At 44.3% G+C, this 24,624-nt stretch overlaps 1 non-coding gene across 1 annotated transcript; it reads left to right on the forward strand.

The window, feature by feature from the left end:
- Window positions 1-19,300: 19,300 nt before the first annotated feature.
- Window positions 19,301-19,408, forward strand: LOC150001303 (U6 spliceosomal RNA). Its single transcript, XR_016513265.1, has one exon. It is a non-coding gene; the product is annotated as a U6 spliceosomal RNA (small nuclear RNA).
- The last annotated feature ends 5,216 nt before the right edge of the window (window positions 19,409-24,624 follow it).

A 24,624-nucleotide genomic window follows, 5' to 3' on the forward strand; every position in this document is an offset into this window, starting at 1 on the left:
AACTGGGGTTCTTTCCTTCATTCCACAGCTGATTCCAGAGACATTAGCAATTCAAAAGCCACATTCAACCAACAAGCCAAAAGGCAACTGTTTGGAGTAAAAAGTTATCAGGGGTTCAGAGAAACAACTCTGCCGTGTACCACAGGGTAACATTAAGCAAGTTTTTTCTCTTTGTAGATTATAAAGCTTACATGAAAGAAGGCCCTTTCAAAAAAGATACCTATTAGAATTTTTAAACTATTATATCTGTACATGTGTGTGTCCACAGGTGTACATGGGCTTCTCAACAAGATGACAGGCTGCAGCTGTATGTAGCAGGCCACCTGATTATTCCTCATGTCACTGATGGAAGAATCTCACGAAAACTTCATGGATTCCAGGAGGCAAATCTGCAAAACTTGGTAGATATAGAAGAAATTACCCAGTATCAAGAAAAGGTATCTAACCTTAAAATATTAAAAAAAAAAAAAAAGGCAACAACCCAATAGTTAAGGGCCCGCTGTCCCTTGCTGGGCTTCTCCTGGCTGCACCCCCAGCTCTACACCTTCAGTAACAGGGCTCACCTGGTGAGCTGAGGGATTGAGCGATGGCAGTTTCACAGTGAAATTCACTTGTAATGTATCAGTCTTCTCACATCAGTTTACAAGGAAGAGGGCAGATTTGCCTGGGACAGTCTCACTTTACTTATCACTAATAGCATGCCTTCCTTCACTCAGTGTCTGAGTTTGGATGACAAGTTATAGGGTCATCGTAGACTAGAGCAAAGCCTGTGTCTTGCTAGACCCAAGAAAGTGAGCTGGCCCATTCACCCCTATGCACAGCAGCCATGGTCTATTCCTGATCGTGCTGTCTCTGAGCAATCACAGAAATGCCGTAGCCCTCTTATGTCACCTTGGGACTCAGTCAGTACTCCCTGCCCTTTCCACCTGTCCTTCCCACTCCCTTTGCCCAAGACCAACTTCACTGGTCCCAGAATCTCACTTCTCCCCAGTGACCTGCTCAAGGTCAATGAAGCTTCGCACAGTAGCTCAAGCTTCAGGTGCATTCTTGGATGAAGGGGAGAAGTTGAGGGTCCTGGGGATCCCATAACAATGTCTAGTTCCTAGAAGGGAGTGAAGCTAGGTGTGTAGAGAAGACATTTGACCCACCATTGACGGCAACACACCATACAAAGAGGAAGATATGGGCTTGAAGTCTGGAATAATGAAAGAACACACACACATATACCCCTGACATGCTTGTAGAATGATTAGTGCTTTAAAAAGCAATGAAAGGAGAACAGGTGTCACTCTTAGGCTTCTCTGAGAGGCAGTGTCTGCCCTGGATTCTGACACATCTGAGTTTGCAATCCAGCTCAGACACGTACTAACAGACCCTGTTTTATTATCCGTGCGATGGGAACAATAAAAGCATCAAAGCATCATTATGACGTTTTGAAGATTAATGTGATAATGGAGGTAAACTAACCACAGTAATTATTCATTAAATGTTAGCTAGCACTGCTATTATAGATATACTGTGACAGCGTCATGATAAAGGCACATTGTGACCTTAAAAGAATATGTTGCCGGAGCATAGTATATGCTGCATAAAGGTTAACTGTTATTGTTATTACAATTGTTAGTTCAGCCAGTGTAGCAATTTATCTCTGCAATGGCAAGAAATTGCCAATTCTGTTCCTGACAGCGGGTTTGCCATCCTTTGCTGCTTCCTTGGTCTTCATTCGTGTCGGGGTGGGGGCTGCTGGGTTTTGTCAAATCTGGTGTTCCCAGTGGAGCCTCCAAGGCCCACCACCCAAGCTGCAAATATACAAGAGGCCCTGAAGTCAATGCCTTCGCTGCCATTCTGCAGAAGTCTCCCAGCACAGCCTTCCGCATTTTCTGCTATGACATTCAGGAGAGTTTCTAATCTAAAATGAGAGGAAAGGAAGGGAGGGAGGTAATTTAATACTGAGAGGGTTTTCCCCACTGGACATCTTTACAGCCTCATACCTAAGGAGGGTCCTTCCTGACAGCAGTATTCTATTTGTTTCATAGTTTGGTGGCACGCACAGTAGCGTTTTTATACTGAAAAATGAAGCCTCTAAAATTAGATGGTGGCCGTAAATTTTTAATGGGTGCCTTGCACCGTTTACACTTTACCTCTCTGCTCCACTCAGCTGGGACGGCTCAAAGCAGCCAGAAACTCGCAGCTTGGTTTGCAGCCAGTTCCACTTGCTGAGGAGTGGCTGCCCGCGGCACTGACCGGCGGCCAGGACAGCAGGCTCCGTTCCTTCTCCAGGCGCCGTCACCAGCTGCTTCTGCCATTGCGGACAAGCCACCCTCTCTTGGACTTAGACCCCAGCTGGCTGCTGAGAGCCCACTCCTCACCTGTGAGGAGTGAAGAGCAGCAGCCTCACCTCCCACGGTGGGGGAGGGGCAAGTCAATGAGATAATGGACAGGGAGGCCCTGGGTGTACGCAGTAATTTTTTATAAGTGTCCACCATTACTGCTGAGCAGAGAGGCCACACCACACCACCCATGCTCGGTGCTTTATTGGGGCTATTTCACTGAATCTTCACAACCCTGAAGGGTAGTCACTGTCACCCCCGTGTACATGGGAAGGAACTGAGGTTCAGGGGTAAAGTCACTTGCCCCCAGATCCATAGCTCATGAGTTTAGAAATGGAATTCCAACTTGGCCTATCGGATTTCAGGGTCTTACTCTTCCTACCACACGCACCTCACAGAGGCCTCATAAATAATACCTTTCTCTTGGGGTTCAGGGTCTGTGGACAGTGATCTTGATTTGGCTGTGGGTCCTTGCCCACAAGAAGCAAAGCGAGGTCTGCTCTGGGCTTTGTGGTTTCCACAGAGTCATTTGTTACACAGGATGTGAGGTGGTGGGCGCTCACTTAGCAGCCTGGCTTGGCTTATCTGCCTTGGGGCAGGGCCTTCCTGGCTTGTGAATTCATGACTTGGCACAATTACAGTGACCACAGTGAAGCCACTACCTCTACCTAGGAGCCACCCAGGCCAGGAGCCTGAGGAGAGGCAGGATGGGGCTTTGGTTTATATTTCAAAGACTGGGGATGAAAGAATCAGTCCCCCAACTTCCCACCTGGTTCTAGCTAGTAAAGGCAGCCATATCTTTATTCTTTGGGTCCTCCCGTTATTTCAGGGACTGAAAACTGAAATAAAATAATTTTTCCCTCTCTCTTCCCTGACTCACTCTCTATTGCAAATGACAGTTCTAGGGACAGACATCCACTTGCTGTTTTCTACCTGTAGATCGGCCACTGGTAGGTTACCTGGCAGCCAGTCCCCCTTCTTCTGTCCCATGTCTGGAAGTTCCTCTGAGGAGTATTTGCTTCTCTTCTCTCAGCCCTTGGGCTTTGGTAAAACAACCACCACTCCAGGCTCAGCCACGCCAATTAAACCATCACTCTCCACTGACCATCGGATGGTTCAGGGCTAGACATTGGCCCACTGGGAAGAAAGAAAGCTTTGCCAGGACTTCTCAAACATCATTTTGAATTGGCTGCCATCAAGGGAGGAAATAAAGTTTTCATCCATATTTACATACTTCCTGGCATACCATTCGCTACCTTGGAGTTACATGTCCCTGATTTTGAGAAGCATGGTTCTGTAGATAACTCCCAGGTCCTATGTACTCCATAAAAAATCTTCACAGTTTTATATAATCCCAACTTTTCTGCCCCATCTCTTGCCACACTGACTTTCTTGCCATTTTTAGAACAAACCATGCTCCTCTATGCCTCTGGATCTTTGTACAAACTGTTCCCCTTGCCTCAAATGCATTTCTTGCTTCTGTGCCTTGAAAATTCTACCTATGCATCTATCTAGGCTACATCAGATGTCTACTTCTCAAAAAGTTTTTTAACTTCCTAGAGTTTTAGCTGATTTCTCCTTGGTTAGAGGACATATCTTGACCTGGGCTTGTCTGATTCTCTCCTCCTCACTAGACTGTGAACACCCCCAAGTACCTCTGTATGCCCAGAAGCTGATCATACAGGGTTTGAATAGAGTATTGGATGGGTGGGTGGATGAATGATGGAAAGATGGACAGATAGACCATTGTCCTTTAAAAAAACATCTCCTGCACCTGCCGCAGCATCCTGGCCCAGCTGGCCTCACTTTCACATCACAGTAATGGTGAATAACACATAACCTGGTTCTTACACAGGCATAATTCTATTTATTAATTGCCAACTTTGTAACAATTCATTTCACTGTCTCTGCCTGTTAAATCCTTGAATGCTTAATAAGAAAAGGAAGGCCAGCTGCTCTTTCTCTGCGTCTGTTTGCTTCCTGACAGCTGCCAGGGAGGAGTCGATCTTAGTGTTGTGGCAAAGGCCAGCTAGCTGCCCACAAAGCTCACATCTTTTCCTTCTTGCTCACACCGCTAGGTTGTATTCCCCAGCCTCCCTCAAAGTTAGGTGCAGCCATGTTACAGAATTCTAGCCAGTGGAACGTGGACAAAGTGATACATACCACTTCCCAGTCTGGCCCATGAAAACCACCACACGAGATTCTACATTTTCTTTGCCCAACTGGTGGCTGGAAGCAGAATGCTCTGCAGTCCCCGGGTGGGGAGCGGGTAATAAAGATTCAAGATGGACGGAGCCTGGGTCCCTGAATCACTGTGTGGACAGCCTCTGCCAAATTTCCACATTGCTCTAGGTTTAAGTGAGAAATATCACGTTATACTCTTAAACCCAGTGATGTGCTGGAACTGGCTTATTCTAGCTTATAAAGCCAATTATTCAATTTTGATAAATTTTGCAAGTCAGTTGTTAAATACAGTCATTATGAAAAGTTAAATTTTATAGACTAACAATTATATGCATTATAATTTTATTTTTTTAATCTTTAAAGATTTTGTTTATTTATTTTTAGAGAGAGGGGACGGGAGAGAGAGAAACATCCATGTGAGAAAGAAACATTGATTGGTTCCCTCTTGCACACGTCCTGACCAAGGACCAAATCTGCACCCAGGCATGTGCCCTGACCAGGAATCAAACTGGTTACATTTCCCTTTGCAGATCGATGCCCAACTAACTGAACCACACCAGTCAGGGCTAAATGCATCGTAATTTTAAAAGGTAATTATATTCAAAACTCTTTCTGGCCTAATAATTTTACCATATTTAACTGTTATGTACTGCTATTGAGGTTATTTTTGTGAAAATATTGTATAATCAGTGTGACAAATATGTCTCCCCAACTCTGCATTTGGTGATGTCACACTGTGGCTTGAAATCAGCCATAGTGTCAGTATTTACACCATGGAAACACTATCATCCAGGATTCCCTCCACACCACTGGAAGATGTTAAACAATTACCAGTATGTCATCCTAAGGTTTATCTCTTTTTTTTCTTCCCTTTTAAAAAAATCATATTTTATTGATTACGTATGCTATTACAGTTGTCTTGGTTTTTCTCCCTTTGCCCCCCTCCCCTCAGCCCTCCCCATTCCTTCAGGCAATCTCCACCTCATTGTCCGTGTCTATGGGTCGTGCATAGGTTCTTTGGCTGCTCTATTTCCTATGTTGCACTTGATATCCCCTGACTATTCTGTAACTACCAATTTGTACTTCTTAATCCCTTCATCTTTTTCACCCAATTCCCCTACCCACTGCCCATCTGGCAACAATCAAAGTGTTCTCTGTATCTACAATTTTGTTTCTGTTCTGCTTATTTGTTTATTTTGGTTTTTAGATTCAACTATTGACAGATATGTATTTGTTGACATTTTATTTTTCATATTTTTTATTTTCTTCTTCTTCTTAAAGAAGATTCTTTAACATTTTATATAATGCTGGTTTGGTGGTGATGAACCCCTTTAGTTTTTTCTTGTTTGGGACACTCTTTATCTGTCTTTCAATTCTAAACGATAGTTTTGCTGGGGAGAGTAATTGTGGTTATAGGACTTTGCTTTTCATCACTTTGAATATTTCTTGCCACTCCCTTCTAGCCTGCAAAGTTTCTTTTAAGAAATCAGCTGACAGTCTTATGGGGGCTCCCTTGTGGGTAACTAATTGCTTTTCTCTTCTGCTTTTAAGATTCTCTCTTTGTCTTTAACCTTTGGCATTTTAATTATGTGTGGACCTCTTTGATTCATCTTGTTTGGGATTCTCTCTGCTTCCTGGACTTGTATGTCTATTTCCTTCACCAAGTTAGGGAAGTTTTCTTTCATTATTTTTTCAAATAGGTTTCCAACTTCTTGCTTTCTCTCTTCTCCTTCCAGCACCCCTATGATGTGAATGTTGGTACACTTGAAGTTGTCCCAGAGGTTCCTTACAGTACCCTCATTTTATTGGATTCTTTTTCTTCTTGTTGTTCTGACTGGTTGTTTTTGCATCCTTATGTGCCAAATAGCTGATTTAATTCTCAGCTTCATCCACTCTACTGTTGATTCCGTGTAAGTTGTTCTCCATTTCAGTTAGTGTATCCTTTATTTCTAACTGGTTCTGTTTTTCTATGGTTTCCATGTCCTTTTTCATGCTGTTGAAGTTCTCTCTGAGTTCATTTGCTGTTCCCTAAGTTCACTGACCATTCTTACAACCAGTGTTTTGAACTTTATATCTAGTAACTTGCTTGTCTTCATTTTGTTTAGTTCCTTTTCAGGGGTTTTGTTCTATTCTTTTTTTTTTTTTAATAATTTATTTGTTTGTTTGTTTTTATTTATTTTTAGAGAGAAGGGAAAGAAAAAAGAGACAGAGAGAAACATCACTGTGTGGTTGCCTCTCACTCGCACCCCCATCTGGGGACCTGACCTGCAACCTAGTCATGTGCCCTGACTGGGAATCAAACCAGCGACACTTGGTTCTCAGGCTGATGCTCAATCCACTGAGCCACAGCAGCCAGGGGTTCTATTCTTTTATTTAGGTCATGTTTCTTTGTCTCCTCATTTTGGCAGCCCCCTTGTATTTGTTTCTAGGTATTAGTTAGAGCTGCTACATCTCCCAAGCTTGGTAGAGTGACCTAATACAGTAGGTGTCCTGTAAGGTCCAGTGACACAGTCTCCCCTGCTACCCAAGCTGTGTGGGCTGTGTACATCCTCCTATTGTAGTTGAGCCATGATTGCTCTTGGCACGTCCAAGGTCAGCCACCACCTGTGTTCTTTCTAGGGTCACAAGCATAAGCTACAAGGTGATCTGCAGATGGTTGCTACTTGTACAGAGCTTGGAGGTGCCCAGGTGAGGCCAAGCTGTGAATCAAGGCCAGGTGCTGCTACTGCCAGGCCTGGGGCAACTTGGGAGAGGTATGGGGCTTGCGGAAGTCAGATTCTGCTTAGAGAATTTAGGAAAATCTCAAGCATAGACCAACACAAGCCATTTGTATAGAAAAGCGACTGGAAACAGCCTGGGTTGGCCCGCAAGTTGGGTGGGGCAGGGCCTCAGGGTGTCACCAAGGTGGGACAAACAGTGTGAGCCAGGCTGGTGGAGTCTCCAATATGGAGCCCACCTGCCACTCTGTGACTTTTTCGGGGGTGGGAGGTGAGGGATCAGAAAAGGAACAATGGCCTCTGCCAGCACTTCTTTCTGGGAGAAAGCTGCCCTCCCAGCTCTTGCCCTGATGCTGGGCAATTCAGTTCCTCCCTGTATATCTCTGGTGCCTTTCAACCTGCAGGACCCTGTGCTGGAGCTCAGAGCAAGTGAGTCTGAGTAAGTCTGTGCATGGGCCCTTTAAGAGAAACTTACAGGGATTCCAGCAGTTTCTGTCTTCCAAAGCCTCAATCTCTACTTGTTTTTTACAGCCAGAACTTAGGAAGACTTATCTTCCTGGCACTGGAACCCTGGGTTGGGGCGCCTATTGTGGGGCTAAGCCCATTCAGTCCTGAAATATCCCTGCTGATTTTTATCTGCCACACATGGGTGTAGGTGCAGTCCATTCCACGTCTCCACCCGTCCTACCAGTCATGATGTAGTTTGTCCTTCAATTCCATAGTTGTAGGACTTCCATTCAGCTCGACTTCTGATGGTTCTGTATGATGGTTGTTCTAGAGTTTAGTTATAATTTTGATATGGTTGTGTGCAGAGGCAAGCTGTATTGACCTATGCCACCACCTTGGCTGGAAGTCTCCTAAGGTTTATCTCTTCCAAGAAGAAATACTTCCTTAAAACACTGACTTGCTACTTTAGGAAAAGAGAATAATAGATTACATGCACATTGGCTACATGCAGCTCAGCATAAAGGAAAAGAGCCAGAGACCCCTCAGAAGCAGCCCAGAGCCCTGGCTAATGAAGCATCACGCAGCACTCCACATGCCGACGCCGAACGTGACATTGCGTGCTTGACATCCTTGCTAACCTTCAGAGCATGAGATTATCAGCATGGAGGCACAGTAGTTATCATTACCCACTTTCACATTTACTGGGTGTAAATAGGAGAGGATGGAAATGTGGGTGCTGAGTTTCAAACCACAGCTCTCGCTAGAGAATACAAAAGTGGGGACACACTTTGCTTCTGCCCAGACTCTTTGGGGAAGAGGATTTCTCCATGTTTTCACTCTCAGCACATGTATCTATTTTGGCCACAGCATCTGGAGTGGACCTATGCAGGGCAGAGAAGCTGAGGGGGTGGGAAGTCTGTGGCCAGGGAGGACCCTGGGCTGCAGGTGTGAGGACAGCAGGCTTTGGGCCAGAGCCTGATCAACAGCATTTGAACTCACCCAGTTTGCACATGGCAAAATGATCGAAATAATTATCCTGTGTGGAAGCCATAATATTTCACGTAGAGGAAGGCAGTCAGATCCTGGGACAGCTCGGTCCTCCTCCACAGGATATAAACTGCTGAAGTAGACCCCAGAGTGCAGGGCCATTTGCGAGAGACATCACACAATTTGCAGGACGTTTCTGTGCAGACACTGAATGAACTAATTCTGCTAATAGAGTATTTGATTTAATGGCACATTAAAGGGGGCCAGGGAGCACCGCACACATCCTTCAGCTCAGCAGCTGATGGGTTACTGTAGATATCATAAGCGAAGGAGTCAAACCCTTCTCCGCCTTCGCCAGAGCAAGTAAGAGCCACAGGAGCAGACACGGGTCATTTTGCAGATTAGGTTTTGGTTCAGGAGCTTGGAGCAAAAATGATCAAGATAATTCAGTTCGTTGGCACTGAAGTTATGACGACTGTTGGAAAGACTGAACCACAGGATGACGAGTTTCCTTCCCTTTTTGTTAAAAAATGAAGTTCCTAGATCATGCCAGATAGAAATAGGAGTTTCTTAGTGGATCATCACATTTCCTTACAGCATCATTTTTTAGTCTTGTGCCGTTTGGTTCTGTCTGTCATTTTTGAGTGTTTTCAAGGTGCCAGGCTCTTTCATCTATGCCCATGTATTTACATATATTCTGTCACGTAACCCTGGGGAGGATGTGCTATTGTCCTCCTACTTTACAGATGAGTAATCTGAGGTACAGAGAGGTTAAGTAAATTTCTCAAGATCACACAGCTTGCTGGGGTTGGAGCTTGGATTAAAATCCAAATTTCTCTGACCCCAGGAGTTGGGTTCTTGACCCTATAAATTACTGTCCTTACAGCTGGAAGGTGGGGAACAGCAGGACTCATTAAACATCATCACCCCCAAAAATCCAAACTGGAAGTGGTTTGCTTAGAGAATCAAACAAACAATATACTGGGAACAAACCTTTAAATTTTCCATCTCAAATTCAGTTTTATAAAAATTTTAAAAAACAACTTTCCTAAAAGAATCCAATGAGAGTTTTATGGTAATTTTTTTTTCAAGAAAATTTCAGTTTCTATTTATTTTTTATTTTTTGAGATTAATATATGAACCCTAACTGGCAATGGTGGCAAATTTTAATGATTTTGGTTTGCTCATTCTGTAATGGTTTGTAACCCCCTCCTATTTATTTTTTTGTTCAGCTGCCAGAATGCCCTTTCTGAAACTGAAATCTGATCAGATCAGTCCCTTCAAAGGGTCTTCCTGTGAACACTGGGCTGAACTCTCCAGCATGGCACACTCATCACGGGGTCCCATGCACCTCTCACCCCATCCGCCCGCCCTCTCCCTCTGACTTGCTTTGTATGTGTTGACCATAGTAGGCTCCTTGGAGATTCTCCAAGAGTTTGTACAGTCTGTCTTCCCCATTCTTTGACTGGATAATGCACAATCCTTCTTTCTTCTTCGAAAGCAGCTCAGGGTCACCTCCTCCAGGAAGCCACTGTGGACTTCATCTCCTTGCCCTACCTGTGATTGGGGCTGCTTCTCTCTGTCTCTCTTGGAAGCCTGGGCTTCCTTCTATCATGGTCTTTTTCACATTTCATCATCTTTCTCCACCTTAGAATATCCTCAGTGCCTGGTACAGTGATTCAACCCTAAATGCATGATAAAATCACCCAAGAAGTCTGATTTATTTGGTCAGTGGCATACTAGGTGGGCTGAGAGGTTCTGACCTCATCTAGGCTTGTTAAACAACTGCATGGGTCAATGGGTGAATGAATGAATGAACACACTTGAGGTACAGAGCCTTGGACTCTGACTGGTCCCCACCAGCCCTAAAGACTTATGACTTGTTATGCCCTGAAGCATTTAGAAGTTGTCTAATGCTCTCCTTGGTCATGCACCAGGTTAGGGGGCTACAGATTTAGACTTAGTATAATATGTTCATAGACCCTTCGCTTGACTTCAAGAACACTAATGAACTTCTGCTTGTCCCAATAACAAAATGGGAAAGATGATTCCTCCCACAAAAAGGAACCTGAAAAATAGAGTTGGAGGACAGGTACTGTGAAGTTACAGTTCTGACTCAAAAGATGCCCCGGTACTTATTGATAAGCTCAGATGAGAGCTCATCTCAAGTTCTCTGCCAACTGAGCAGGCCAGAACCCTTCGTGGTTAGAAAGTGTAACAGCGCTCACTGCCCAATTACCACAGGTAACACCTCTGGGTGCCAGGGGGCTGTCATCCTGACTTGGGCGACACTTCTGGCAGCAGCTTCCTGTAAGCCCATTCCTGACGTCATAGTGGAGCAGAGCCCCCAGTCGCAGGCAAGTCTGGGAGGCCAGTTCATGGAACGAGCCAACCTGGTTCTGTTGTTGCCGAGAACCAAAAGCCACGGACAGAAGCCCGACGCTAAACCTGCTCCCCTTTGTCTGCGTTCAGAGGAGGAAAAAAGCCAGAAGTCCTAGAGAGTTCATCTCACAGAGCCACATCTCACCCACTATAAAATAGTCAGCGATCTCCTGCATTTGAAAAACCACAGATGCATGCTCTGCCTTCCAGCGCCAGGCAGGAAAAATGAGACAAACAAGCTTGGAAAATAAATCTGATTCTCCCGGCTCCAGATAGCCGACAAGTGTTCGTCCATCTGCCACGAGCATTCACACTGTGAATTCATTGATTTGATGATACCCTCCCGTAATTGATTGCAGAAGAGACCAGCTCCTTGGCTTGCCTCTGTGCGTGCAGTCTGAGATATTCCCCGCACTGTGCTCCCTACTTTATGTGTGATGAAGAAGGAGAAACCAAGCATTCTTCTGGTGCTTCCTGATGGGATGACACAAAGTCTACATTGGCTTTCCTGAGACAGTATGCTTTTTGAGTTCCTGAATGGCGGGAACTGCTCATTGAATGCTTCTTTCCACTGACCTGTTTTACTTAGCTTCACAATACTGCATGCATTCTTTCTACCCTGGCTGTCTGATTGTATTTACAGGGAACAGCAACAACAAAAAACACCTAGAGGTTTGTCGCTATACCTGAAGTCTGCCCCTAATAAGAGGGGCACAGCAGCAACCATGGGCTGACATAGAACAATGCTAACTGCAGAACTGTAGTCTGAGATATTAGCCGGGAGAATAATACTGATCTCTCTGCTCACAGCAACCACAACAAGCCATCCGCCTCTCTGCAGTTGTGGCATTCAGATGTCACCACCATTTCATTAAACGAGATCAAAACAGCTGTGACGATGGCTGTTTTATTTTATTGTACAAAGTCATCATAACTTACTTTATGAAGCAGCCCTCACAGCAACCACAACAAGCCATCCGCCTCTCTGCGGTTGTGGCATTCAGATGTCAACACTATTTCATTAAATGGGATCAAAACAGCTGTGAGGATGGCTGTTCTGTTTTGTCATACCCAGCATCATAACTTACTTTACAAAGCAGTTAGCGGCTAGCAAGCGTGCCTGAAATGGAAAAGTTGATCACAAAAGGATGAACGTGACGGGGACCAAGTGGGGGCTGGTTGAATTGGAGGATAACTAGGAGTGCCGTGGCTCACTGAAAATGACCCTCAGCACATGATCATAGTTATCTGCAATTGACAACTGGGCAGATATACCCTAGGACAGTGGCTCTCAACCTTCCTAATGCCACGACCCTTTAATACAGTTATTCATGTTGTGGTGACCCCCAACCATAAAATTATTTTCGTTGTTACTTCATAACTATAATTTTGCTACTGTTATGAATCGTGATGTAAATATCTGATATGCAGGATATATTTTCATTGTTACAAATTGAACACAAAGCATAGTGATTAATCACAAAAACAATATGTAATTATATATGTTTTCCGATGGTCTTAGGTGACCCCTGTGAAAGGATCATTTGACCCCCCAAAGGGGTCGCGACCCACAGGTTGAGAACCGCTGCTCTAGGACAAGTTGAGTTTAGCATCTAATAAACAGACACCTAGATACTAAGATTCAGTTCACCCCAACGTTGATCACTATCTGGTCACTCCTAAAGACAGAGCTCCAGCATTATAGTACGTCCAGGTCCCCTCTCCTACTTGCAGTGCTCAGGCCTGAGGCAGCATAAACCCCATCAAGGCATGGTTTTTAAATCTGGGAGGCACCCCAACTTCTTCAGCTGCACAGCATGGCCAAGGCAGTGTGGCCGAATGGTCGTCATTGCTTTTCAAGTGAAACAGGCTGGGCTTGCCTTTTGTCTGAGCTGCTTATTAGCTGTGTGTCCCTGGGAAAACTATTTTCCCTCTATACCTCAGCTTACTCGTCTGTAAAATGGGCTTCACGGGGATAGCTGGTGTTGTCTGTGCTCTGCCGTGACCTTGAACCTTACCTCTTCTGACTGCATTCTTTGCCTGAAAACTCTCTCTCGTGGTCAGCACCCGCTATGCCTGCTTACCTGGCCGGACAGATGCAGCAGAGGGTCAATGCTCACAGGGAGATGCTCTCAGCCAGTGAGGGCAGGGGCTGGTGTGCACGTTGGTACTGGTATATAACCCCTCAACTCCCTGGCCTCTCAAGTGGAACACCTTGAAAACACAGATTCTGTACCGACTGCCAGACTTCTATAGCAAGAGCACTCCCCAGCTGGCCACAGCACGCCTTGCTTAATAACAAACCCTTTGTTCGCTGCCTCCTTTCTTGGTCTCACCTCCCCCCTCACCTTCTCAGTTTTCCTAAAATCATCTCGCAGGTCATTTCAGCGAGTGCCTTTTTCTCATTGGTCTCTCTGGAGAGAATGCGTGTTCCCAGGAGATGTGGTGTGTGTGTGTGTTAAAGCCTGTGGTCAGGGACACCCTGCAAGTCTACACACGAGATTTCCCGGTTCCCAGATATGTTCGGTCTCCCTGCACAGCCATCCTCAAGACCCTGCAGTGCTCCTTCCCAGCATGGTATAAGTTTCTGCATTCATGTTGTTTGATACTGAAAATATCCTAGGATTACATTTTGAAAATTCCATTATTAGGACAGTGAATTAAGTGGCACTAAAATTGGTGCATTCAGTCTCACATCATTTCTCTACAATGTGGTGGATCAATACTACACTCTGACACTTGCTGTCCCCCAAGGTTGCAACATCACCTCTCCGAGGACAACACAGCGGAGTTCTCTCTCACAAACCCCATTTTATTCTTGACTTCCAGTATAGAATTGGGAGAATTTCCACAGAGGAAAAAAGTCCATGAATCACTTTTTCTCTCTTAACCTTGTAAGGTCTTATGAGAATTCAGGCATTCAAAAAATGAGCAACTATACACCAAGGGTTTAAGGTTTCTTGGTAATGGCGCTAGTCGAGAACTGGCAGTTATTAGTGGGAAAGTGGAAGTCTAGATCATGTTAGTATATTTAGCTGGAGCAAAGGTGTTCATGAAAGTAGTATTTGCATTCATTTCTCACCAAGGCTAAATGAAGCTAGGTAGAAGAGTCAGGTCAGGTTCATCTTCTAGAGGAAAAACAATTCAGTGCACATACCCTCTTAATAGTCAGGCAGTCACATAAGAATAACGGCCAATATTATTATTAGTGCTAATTATTTGAACTCCCACTTTTGGGTCAGGGCACCTATACAAAAGAGTACCTGAAGGCCTGGGCACCTGGGAGCCCCATGCGCTTGCACGGTGTGGTCCTGGCACTTTGCACAGATGCCATTTCCTAGATAACAGCACCCATTCCAACTCCCTCCAGAGAACTCACTCCTCTCTGAGGCTCCATAATCCATGAGATGGTGGGTAATTCTGATGTGTCTCAGGGTAACACTTGTTTCAATTCTTCTGCCCTGTTAATCAGTTCAAAGTCAAACCCATTTCTGTGCTGATGGGCCAACACCATCCTCAGGGAGTCCTCATAATCTGTGTTCTGCTCACTTACGGGATTTAGGAATGGCTGGTAGACAGCATCTTATTGGAACCCATGAGGCCCCTATAAAGCTTAAGGGATGTTGAAAAACCTGCTCTTGGACTTCCGGCCAAGATGGAGGCTTAGACGGACACGCTAGGTCTCCCTCTACAACTATACAGGAATACAACTACTTCAAAACAAAGGATAACTAGAAATTCCAGAAAATAAAACTACACGGAAGTCCAACATATGAAGTTATAAACCAACGGTGCCATTTGGGCAGGTAAGAGTTAAAGTGGGCAGTGCTGTTTGCGGTGGCACCCGGAGCGGCGGGCGGCGAGGAGTCCCGGTGGCCAAGCCCTTGGCCTGGCGGTGCGCGACCCCGGCGAGGAGTCCCGGTGGCCAAGTCCCTGGCGGTGCGCGACCCCGGCGAGGAGTCCCGGTGGCCAAGTCCCTGGGGGTGCGCGACTCCGGAGCTGGGGAGAGCGGCTACGCAAGCCCCTGGCGGTGCGCGACCCCGGCGAGGAGTCCCGGTGGCCAAGTCCCTGGCGGTGCGCGACCCCGGCGAGGAGTCCCGGTGGCCAAGTCCCTGGCGGTGCGCGACCCCGGCGAGGAGTCCCGGTGGCCAAGTCCCGGGCGGTGCGCGACTCCGGAGCTGGGGAGAGCGGCCGCCGCATCGCCTTGAACAGTGAGGCCCAGGGGGGCGGGAGGACGGATCCCGGTCTCCTAGCTGAATAACTGTGTGAATCCATCTTGGACCCCCGCCCCCACAGAAAGCACCACAGGGCTGCGAAATAGGTCGCGGACAAGCAGGCGCCGATCGCTGATTTGTGACGCGTACGCAGGCACTGCCCCCACAGCCAGCCCAAGAAAACAAAAAGCATCTGTCAAAATGAGGCAGGCAACTTTAGAAATACCGGTAACACAACTCACCAGGCAGCAGATAGAGAACCTGACAGATGAACAGATAAGAAACCTGTCAGAGGCTCAGTTCTGGGCCATTGTTATCAGGTGGCTTACAGAATTCACAAAAGAGCAGGAAAAAGATATGAAAGAAGCGAAAAACTTTCATAACGAAAGGAACAAAACCGCATACGAGATAGAAGGAAAGGAAATAAAATCCAGAGTTCATTTCAACAAACTGGAATTTGGAGAAGGAACAAGCAGTCAACCAATGCAGCGAGAGGAAATAGGAAGCAACAATGAGAGGATCAGAAACCTCTGGGACAGCTATAAAAGGCCCAACATAAGAATCATTGGTTTGCCAGAGAATGAGGAAGATGAACTAGAACTTGAAAAATTGAGTGAAAATATAATAAAGGAGAACTTCCCAGACTTGGGAAAGGGAATAGACCTGCAGGTCCAGGAAGCAAGGAGAGTTCCCAAGAGACTGGACCCAGGGAGAACCACTCCAAGACACATTATAATCAAAATGTCAAAAATTAAAGATAAAGAGAGAATCTTAAAAGCAGCAAGAGAGAAGAAAAGAATTATGTACAAAGGGGTCCCAATTAGACTATCAGCTGACTTCTCAAGGGAAACCCTACAGGCAAGAAGAAACTGGCAAGAAATATTCAAAGTAATGAAAATCCAAAACCTACAACCACGAATACTCTATCCAGCGAAATTGTCATTCAGAATAGAAGGACAGAGAAAGTGTTTCCAGGACAAAATAAAACTGAAAGAGTTCATTAGATCCAAACCACTGTTATATGAGATGTTAAAGGGACTGGTTTAAAAAAAAAACAGAAGCTAGGGAGATGAAACAAAGGCAAACTAAATAGGCAACGAGAGGGAAAGAGGAACTGTGGGTACGGGAAGCATATTGGGGGGAGGTCAACAGGGAGGGGGAATGGGGAAAGGGAGGGAGATGATATAGGAATTGGGGATCAAGGTAGGAGGGAATGGAATAGACGGAGAGAGGTTGGGAGGAACTGTATGCACAACTAATGGACATAATCTAAAAGGGGGGGACAACTGGAGGGAGGGGGGCCACCGGGTGGAGGGGAGCAGAGGGAAGGGAAATTGGCACAAATGTAATAATTTAATCAATAAAACACATTAAATCATTTAAAATAAAAAAAAAAAAAAAAAAAAAAAAAAAAAAAGAAAAACCTGCTCTTGGCTTTCATGGAATTTCTTCTTCTGGTGTGCTGGATAGTCCCATAATCTGTCCATGCAAAAGGCTGCTTCAGAAAATTGCACTCTTTATGATGGCAATTCAGTCCCACATCTGAGGTCTTGATAGCAAAGTATTTAAATTTAAAAGAATATTTTGACATAAAGTCTATAGAAACACACTTCCTCTGTTATTTGGATGCTCTTGCCAAGCAGAGACCTTGGGGCTGGCTGCTTCACGACTACTTCGTTTTTCCATTCAATCCATTTTCACTGAAAAGGAGACAGAAGCAGTGAAGCCAATATAGTTTTATTGGATCCAATGCACTGCCACTAAAACAAATATATGTACACTCAGGCCAATACACTTTTATTAAAACAAATAGAATTTAATTCAAACCAGCATTCAATACATTTTCTCAAAGCAATGAAATTAAGCTCTACCAGTACTTCTGCTCAATATGTTTTCCCAATCAAATCCATTTGAACAAAGTGAAATATATTTATCATAGATAACACGTTTTTATTAAAAACAAATTCACTGAAACAAAGTTTTGCTTTGAACTGATAGATAGAAATTCTAACCAATTGTACAATTAGATCATAGAAACGAATGTATTTTTACTTTTATCAAAAAGCATTTCTATTTAGATCTACTTTAAAGCACACTAATGAATAATAAAAGTTGCTCCAACAATGTCTTTAATGGAGTAGTTTCTCAAAAGTATGCCCTTTGGGATTAAAGTACAATCTAGGGGGAAAAATAAAACAGGGCGAAAGAACAGTGCTGGAACAGAATTAAAATAAATTCAGATGTGTAATGATTACATACTTAGGTCTATCTATGTGTACCTAGGAGCGAAGTTGTTGGGCATGTGGGAACCCAAAAATCATGCTTGGGGATGCTTTGTAGTTGCATACTCTACCACATTATCCAGAAAATAACCCTTCCTTATAGGTGTTCAAACATGAATTCTCATTTATCTGAGGTTAACTAGGGATCATGGTGCAGACGGGAAACTTGATAGAATGGGAACCCGTATATTTGTGGGGCTCTTTGGAGGGGATTTCCATGTTGCTACTAGATAACAAACCATCTTCAGATCTTCCAAGGAAGCAAGGAGAGGGAGAACACACAACATACAAACAAGGGTACCCCAGTGCAGGCCCACCATGATCCTGACATGAGGCAGGTCTTCAGGCAGAGAAGTACATCTAGAGAAATTAGAGCCCAGCCCGTCAGGGCTCATTAGGACTTTAATCTTTGGCCCATGCAAACCCATCCTGTCTGCCTTTGCAGGGATCCCCACACTCTGTCTTATCTGCTTCCAATCCTACCCTAAGGCAGGGCCTTCAACAACTCAGTTGGTAGACTGGAGGATTATAGTGAATGAGGCTACAAGACATAGGGACCAAAATAAAGAATTCTACTGCTTTCAATAAGAAGCCCAGTAAATGGTCTTTAAATCAAGACTGTGGGTTCCCAGGACTGCGTCCTCTTTCCTACCTGGTAAAATACACAAAGTATAAATTGTGCCCACTAGTCATTGGGCAGATAACTTATTGACTTCTGAGGCGCCCTGGCCTTGAATGAACAAGACCCCTGTCCCAGAAACACAGCTAGCCACGAAGGATACCTTGAGAAGAGTTAGCACAAGATGTTCACCACAGAATTACATATAAAGGTGAAATGTTGGCAACCCAAATATCTGGCACCTGGGGGACTGGCTACATCTGTTGTTATATCTTCCTGATGTATTCTATAGTATTAATATTAGCACAGTATCACAAGCATTCAAAATGATGTTTTAGAGAGATTTATTGAACAGGAAATATCCACGGGTATTATTAAATCAAAAAAAAATGTTTAATAAAAACTCATGCATAGTAACTTTTTATTTTTTTAAAACAGATATGCATGTCTGTGCATACATAAAAAGATGAGATAATAACACTAAAGTATCAATAGAGTTAAATGAGTGATGAGGTTATAGAGTTCTCTCTTTTTAAAAATCTGTTTCACAGATTTTCTACAAGTATGTATTTCTTGTAATAAAAGAAAAATTATTTTAAAACTGATTATTTTTAAAAGGCAGTGTTGAACCCAATCTAAAAGTTAGTCACAAAATATTGGGTCTGCCTCTGTAATCTGAATTCTGCAATCCTTTTGGAAAGGATCCATATCCACCTCACATTCTTGGTCTTGTTACCAGACTCTATTTAAAGATCTTGTCCAACCGGTCATCCAGCATGCACTTATACAAGAACCCAGGTGATAAACTTCTCCTTGAGTTTATTCCAGAAGTAGTGGCTTAGCACAAAAAGATGTGCAGGCTTTATTTTATCAGATGACATGAACTCTGATACCCCAGGTCCCTTCTGTGTTAGCTTAAGCCATGCTTAGCCATTCTAGCGGTCTCATCGCAGATGTCTGGGAATATCTAATGCTTCCACTCCTTTCCCGCAATTTCAGTTCTACTTTCTTTCTCTATTGTTCTGTTTTTTAAATTATTATTATTATTATTAATTATTATTTTGTACTTACTTATAAAAGAAATCCAGATTTGTTTTGGAAATAAATTTGAATTAAAAAAAAAAAAAAGTCCTATAGAGTGCTTGCTTTGACAGCACAAATTCTAAAATTGGAACAAAAAAAGAGAAGATAGGCCTGGCCCCTGCGCAAGGATGACACACTAATTTGGGAAGCATTCCATGTTTTTTGATGGTTGCCAGAGGGGAGAGTATGGGAGGACGGATGAAAAAGCTGAAGGGGAATGCGAGATAACACTTCTAGTTGTAAAACATGTAAGTCACAGGGATGTAATGTACAGCACAAGGAATACAGTCAGTAGAATCAATAACTGTACAGCCACGGATGGTTACCAGACTTATCATGGCGATCACATCATAAGGTATATAAATATAGTATGTTGTATACTTGAAACTAATATAATATTACACGTCAGCTGTATTTTCACCTCTAGAAGCAAATTCTAAACAAATATAAATATTTTACCATAATTACACAAAGAAAAATCCCTGCTGCCTTCTTGGGGACGTGGTGTGTCCACAGAGCCCCAACTACACTGGGTGAGTGACGCCTGACAAGGAACGTTGGGGAGAATTGAAACTTGAGAGTCATCTCATTCCCCTTGCTCAGGCGCAAGATCCTCTGTCCTCTGCTTGGCCCCAATAGGTGTCGGCCAGCTTCCTGGGCTGGAGGAGCAGCTAGGGCACCCCCAGTAGCCTAGAGGTATTGGACAGTGAGCCCAGGAATGGAAGGCATCCTCTCTTGTTCATTAGGCTCCTCTGTGTGCCCTTCTGGAAAGGATTTGCTTTCCTGGGCTTCTTCATTCATGGGTTCCTAGTCATGAGTTCAGCCCCTTCAGTTCAACGTATGTGATATTTTATTGTGCCCCACTGTGCAGAGAACGGAGACAAGAAGAAGGAGAGGGGGTGGGTTGGTGGCGGGGAAAGAGAAATACAGACAGACAGAAACAGAAGAAACAACAAAGAGCGCACAAAACATGTTTAAGTAATACTGACATTTATCCAGCTGCAGTGGAAATAATTGTTGTTCGTTGTATTGTTTTAGATGAAAATGGTAGAAATAAATGGAACTGTCAAAGTTATAAACCTTCCCAACTTCATTAAAAATAAAGAGTTAAGAAACGAAAAGCAGTAGCAAAGAGGCAGGGTGTTTCGAGATTTCTTTTTCTTCCCCCCTAGGCAATGTTCCCAACAAAGACTGTCACCGAGGCATCCAGTTTTCTGTCTCACTACGGCAGTGATTTCATTTTCTCCTCCCTTGGCAAGGGCCACTCAGAGCCCCACCACCACCCCAGGCCAGGGCTCTCCCAGCCTGGACTTCTTCACAGACCAGTCGTCCTCCTTCGCTGACCCTCATAGCATCCCACTCCCCAGTTCTTCCTTCCGGCCCTGGGAAAAGGCTTTCTCCGGGAGCTGTCCATGCATTCACCAATCTAAACCTCGTAAAGACCCTCTGAGGTAGACAGCTCATCCCCAGGTCACAGGGGGGGACACTGAGCCTCAGAGAAGTCAAGTGACTGATCCCGGGTCACACAGCTCTTGGAGAAACTGAGTGACAGAGCTAAGATTCAGACCAGTCAGCTGAAGTCAGAGCGGGTGATCTGCCCTGCTTCTTGCTGCTTTTCTAGGAAACATCAGGGATCGTCTGGCTCGATGCGCACCTGGTGTGGAAAGGAGACTAAGGCCCACGAAAGTGAAGTGGCTTGTCCAAGGTCACCTGGATCACATCAGTGAGCCTTGCGGTCTCTCCGCTCCACCATACTGCATAGCTCGTTATATTCAAATACTGTAGCTAATACATTCAGATGCCAAAACCTGCCACTGAAATTACTGCCAGCATTTTCTAAGAGAAAGCAGCTTAGTTCCAGCCTCATTCTCTGTCATTTTTTTTTAAACCAGAGGTCTAATCAACATCACAGCTGTGGCTTTGTTTCATCTCCTTTCATCTCCTTTCCCTGCCGTCAGGTAGGGGTGCCAATGTATGACAACAGGGCTCTAAAATGAGCCAGGAGAAGAAGGAAAAGTATTGGAAAAAACAGGCAGGATCAGTTCTCTCTCTCTCTCTCTCTCTCTCTCTCTCTCTCTCTCTCTCTCTCTCTCTCTCTCTCTCTCTCCCTCTCCCTCTCTCTCTCTCTCTCTCTCTCTCTCTCTCTCTCTCTCTCTCTCTCTCTCCCTCTCCCTCTCTCTCTCTCTCTCTCCTCTCTCTCTCTCTCTCTCTCTCTCTCTCTCTCTCTTTCTCTCTCCCCCTCCCTCTCTCTCTCTCAATTCCTTTCTATCCCAATGTCCTTCCTGTGTCCCTGGGAATCCAACCTCAGTGTGTGGGGCCTGGAAACTGACTGAAGCTAAAGGCTGGTCTACAAGGGAAAGAGGAGGTAGACACACCAGGGAACTGGGAAGAACTTTGAAACCATGTAAGTTGCTGCTTTTCCTTGATTGTGAGAAGGTCCATCACCTATTTCTACCAGATTCCTAGACCCTATCAAAAAAAGGGACCAGGCAGAGACATATAATATTTGTTGCAACATGAAGCTTTAACTGTTGGTTGAGATGCAGAGGGTGGTAGAAGCATAGACCCAGAGAATCAAAAGGATTTTGTTCAAAGTTAGGACTAAGTAGTCAGCAGAATAACCACTTGGCTAGGGGTCTGGGGGAAGTAATTTACCCTCTCTGAACCCCAGCTTTCTCACCTGTAAAATGGGATGCTAGAGCACACTGGGCTCTCAATATATACAGGGTGGGAAAAAAGTGGATTTACAGTTGTGAGTATGCAAAAACAGTTTATTCTTATATTGTTATCTATTAATTATTATATTATTTATGATTATTTTTAACCTCCTTTTGCCCATCCCTGCATATATCTGATGACTTCGAATTAGAGTATTTAAAATCATTTGGGTGGTTAGTTTAAAATAAGCAGGATAACCCAATTCCTGTTCATCTGGAATTCAATTGTCTGGTTTGGGGTTTCTTAATGGCTGAATGTCATTGGGGCAATCCTAAAATTTATCAGGAGAACCGTGAGCTCCTTGATGATGGTATCCTGGAGGCAATGTCCAATGCACATAGTCAGACCTCCGATCAACAAGCATGAGTCTGCAGGACCACTCACAAGTGATGGTACACGTGCATGTCAAGCACACACGTGCAATCTCACACAGGACCATGAAACTCACGCTATACAAGAGAAGAATGGGGGAAAGCCATTACATTCAACCAACGTGAGCCCTGTAGAACTCAACAGTCAGTGAGTTTAAGTTTTCCCCCTAATGCCCAACAGGCTAGAGTAGCCACAAGCTTCTAAACAGTGTATTTATTATCCAATCACGAGCAGACATTTTATTTAAACCCTGAAACATTCTGCCAAGAAAGAAAGGGAAATAACAAAACAGAGACTAAGTGGCGTTTCCCAGCTATTTGATCTCATCACAACTTCACCCAAAGCAAGCTCGTCCCTGCCTTGTCCCCAAGGGCTCTGAATTGGGCCAGATTTAGGTTTTAAACACTGTCTAATACCATTTGGGCAAATTAACTTATGTGATGGGACATTGTATTCCAGCCACAGGGAATCTTCTTTTCCTGTCAGAAGCTCCAACGTCCTAATGCCATAGTGAAATATCAGCAACCTCTTAACATTTTTCTTGATTCCTTTAAGAATGAACATGAGATGCACTAAGAACAACAACCCAATAATTAAGCCCCATGCGCTTCCCCTAGGAGCCAGCTCTGTCGCTTCAATCAGGTTATGGACAATTCATTCTCATCCTGGCCATTTGTCTTTTTTGCTTATACACCCACCAAGGGACATGCTTCTTAGCATCAAAAAATAGCAATCCAAATTGAGGACAACAAAAGACCTTCCATTATTTACAGTGTTAGGTGACATCTATTTGTTTTCATTAGTTTCCGAACAATGAAGTACATGGCTTCTGATTAAACCTGGCAGGTGTTAATTACATCTGAGGTCTAGGGGTGTTTTGTCCACAATAAAGGATTACTTAAGGGTGAAGCCAGAGATGAAAGTCGAGGCTGCCCAGCCTCCATCTGAAGTCATCTGCCTCCATGTGCTTCCCGGGAGAAAGTTGCCAGCCTCCAAATGGCAGAAGCAATGGGAGCTTGTTACAGAAGTCACATTTTTTTTTTTTTTTTCCGTTTCGTTTCGGTTTGAAGCCCTCTGCTTTATCACCCATTTTATGGGCTGGAGTTAAATGGCAGTACAATGCAGTTTGCTCTCTTACTGCTCAGCACTAACAGCCATCACGAGCCATAATTAGAAGTGAAACCACCACATAAATAACGTGGCAGAAAAACGGCCACCAGGATGAGCCCAACTTCGGCTATGAAAAACTTCAGCGGGTCCCGGGTATCCATCATACTTAAGGGGCACTGCGTGTTTTAGCCCATATTTGTCTCACTAAAGCCAAAATGGGAGCCATTTAACTTACAAATAAGCTTTTAAAAATAGACAAAGCCAGTGGATACAGACTGTCTGCTGTTAAGTGTGATGGAGAAACCCTTCGCGAGGAGGCCAGGGCAGCTGCGAGGGCTGGGAGGAAGAGGGTGGAACCCAGAGCCAAAGAAGGAAAAAGAAGTGGAGGAAGAGGATGCGTGAACCAACAACGAGGTCAAAATAGTTCACTGCAGTACCCAGAAGTCCTTGCACACCCCTGAGAACGAGAGGTTCCACTTTCACTGGGGACACTGGTGAGGCTGGTGCCCAGGACATTGTTGCTTTCTTGGCTTCTACTCGGTGATGAAGTGAGAGCAAGGAGACTCACATTTCGAAGCACCTGGGCCTCTTACATCGATTTTCTTTAATCCTCGGAAGTCAGAGAAAAATAAAATACATCGAGTCCTGCACCTGAAAATGACCTTGAGGAAGCAGGACTAGCAGCCAGCTCTCTGCATTTGGCCTGCCCGTTTGCACAGAGGCAGCAGATAGGAACTAACATAAGGGTGCCATATGATAGGCAGAACAACCTCCTTTTCCCCCAAGTTAGCCTCCCTCATGCCAGGGATGTGGAAACAAAGCAAAGAGAGTAAACCTGTGAGGGAAGAAACAAGGTGTGCAGCACACAGTGTTTTTCAAAGCCTGAATCATTTTTCAAAAAATGATTAAAGGGTACCCACTTGCTTTTTAAAATAAGTTATCTGTGTTTTTCTATTGACTAGCCAGAATAATGGAGATCTAATCTTCACGTGGAATGAAAGAGAACATTCCTTTGGCTATTCCAAAAGCCCATGCGTGTTCTCTAAAGAGGGTGGTTTGCTTTCTCCTTTTTCTTCCTTTCTTTGCAAAAATCAATCATTCCAAGAAACACAATTAAAAATAATATCAAAACAAAATTCATCAAAAACTCCGTGTGGAGAAAAATTACATCCGGCATTA

The sequence above is a fragment of the Furipterus horrens genome, unplaced genomic scaffold (genome assembly GCF_987537825.1).
Source record: "Furipterus horrens unplaced genomic scaffold, mFurHor1.1.pri manual_scaffold_9, whole genome shotgun sequence".
NCBI lineage: Eukaryota > Metazoa > Chordata > Mammalia > Chiroptera > Furipteridae > Furipterus > Furipterus horrens.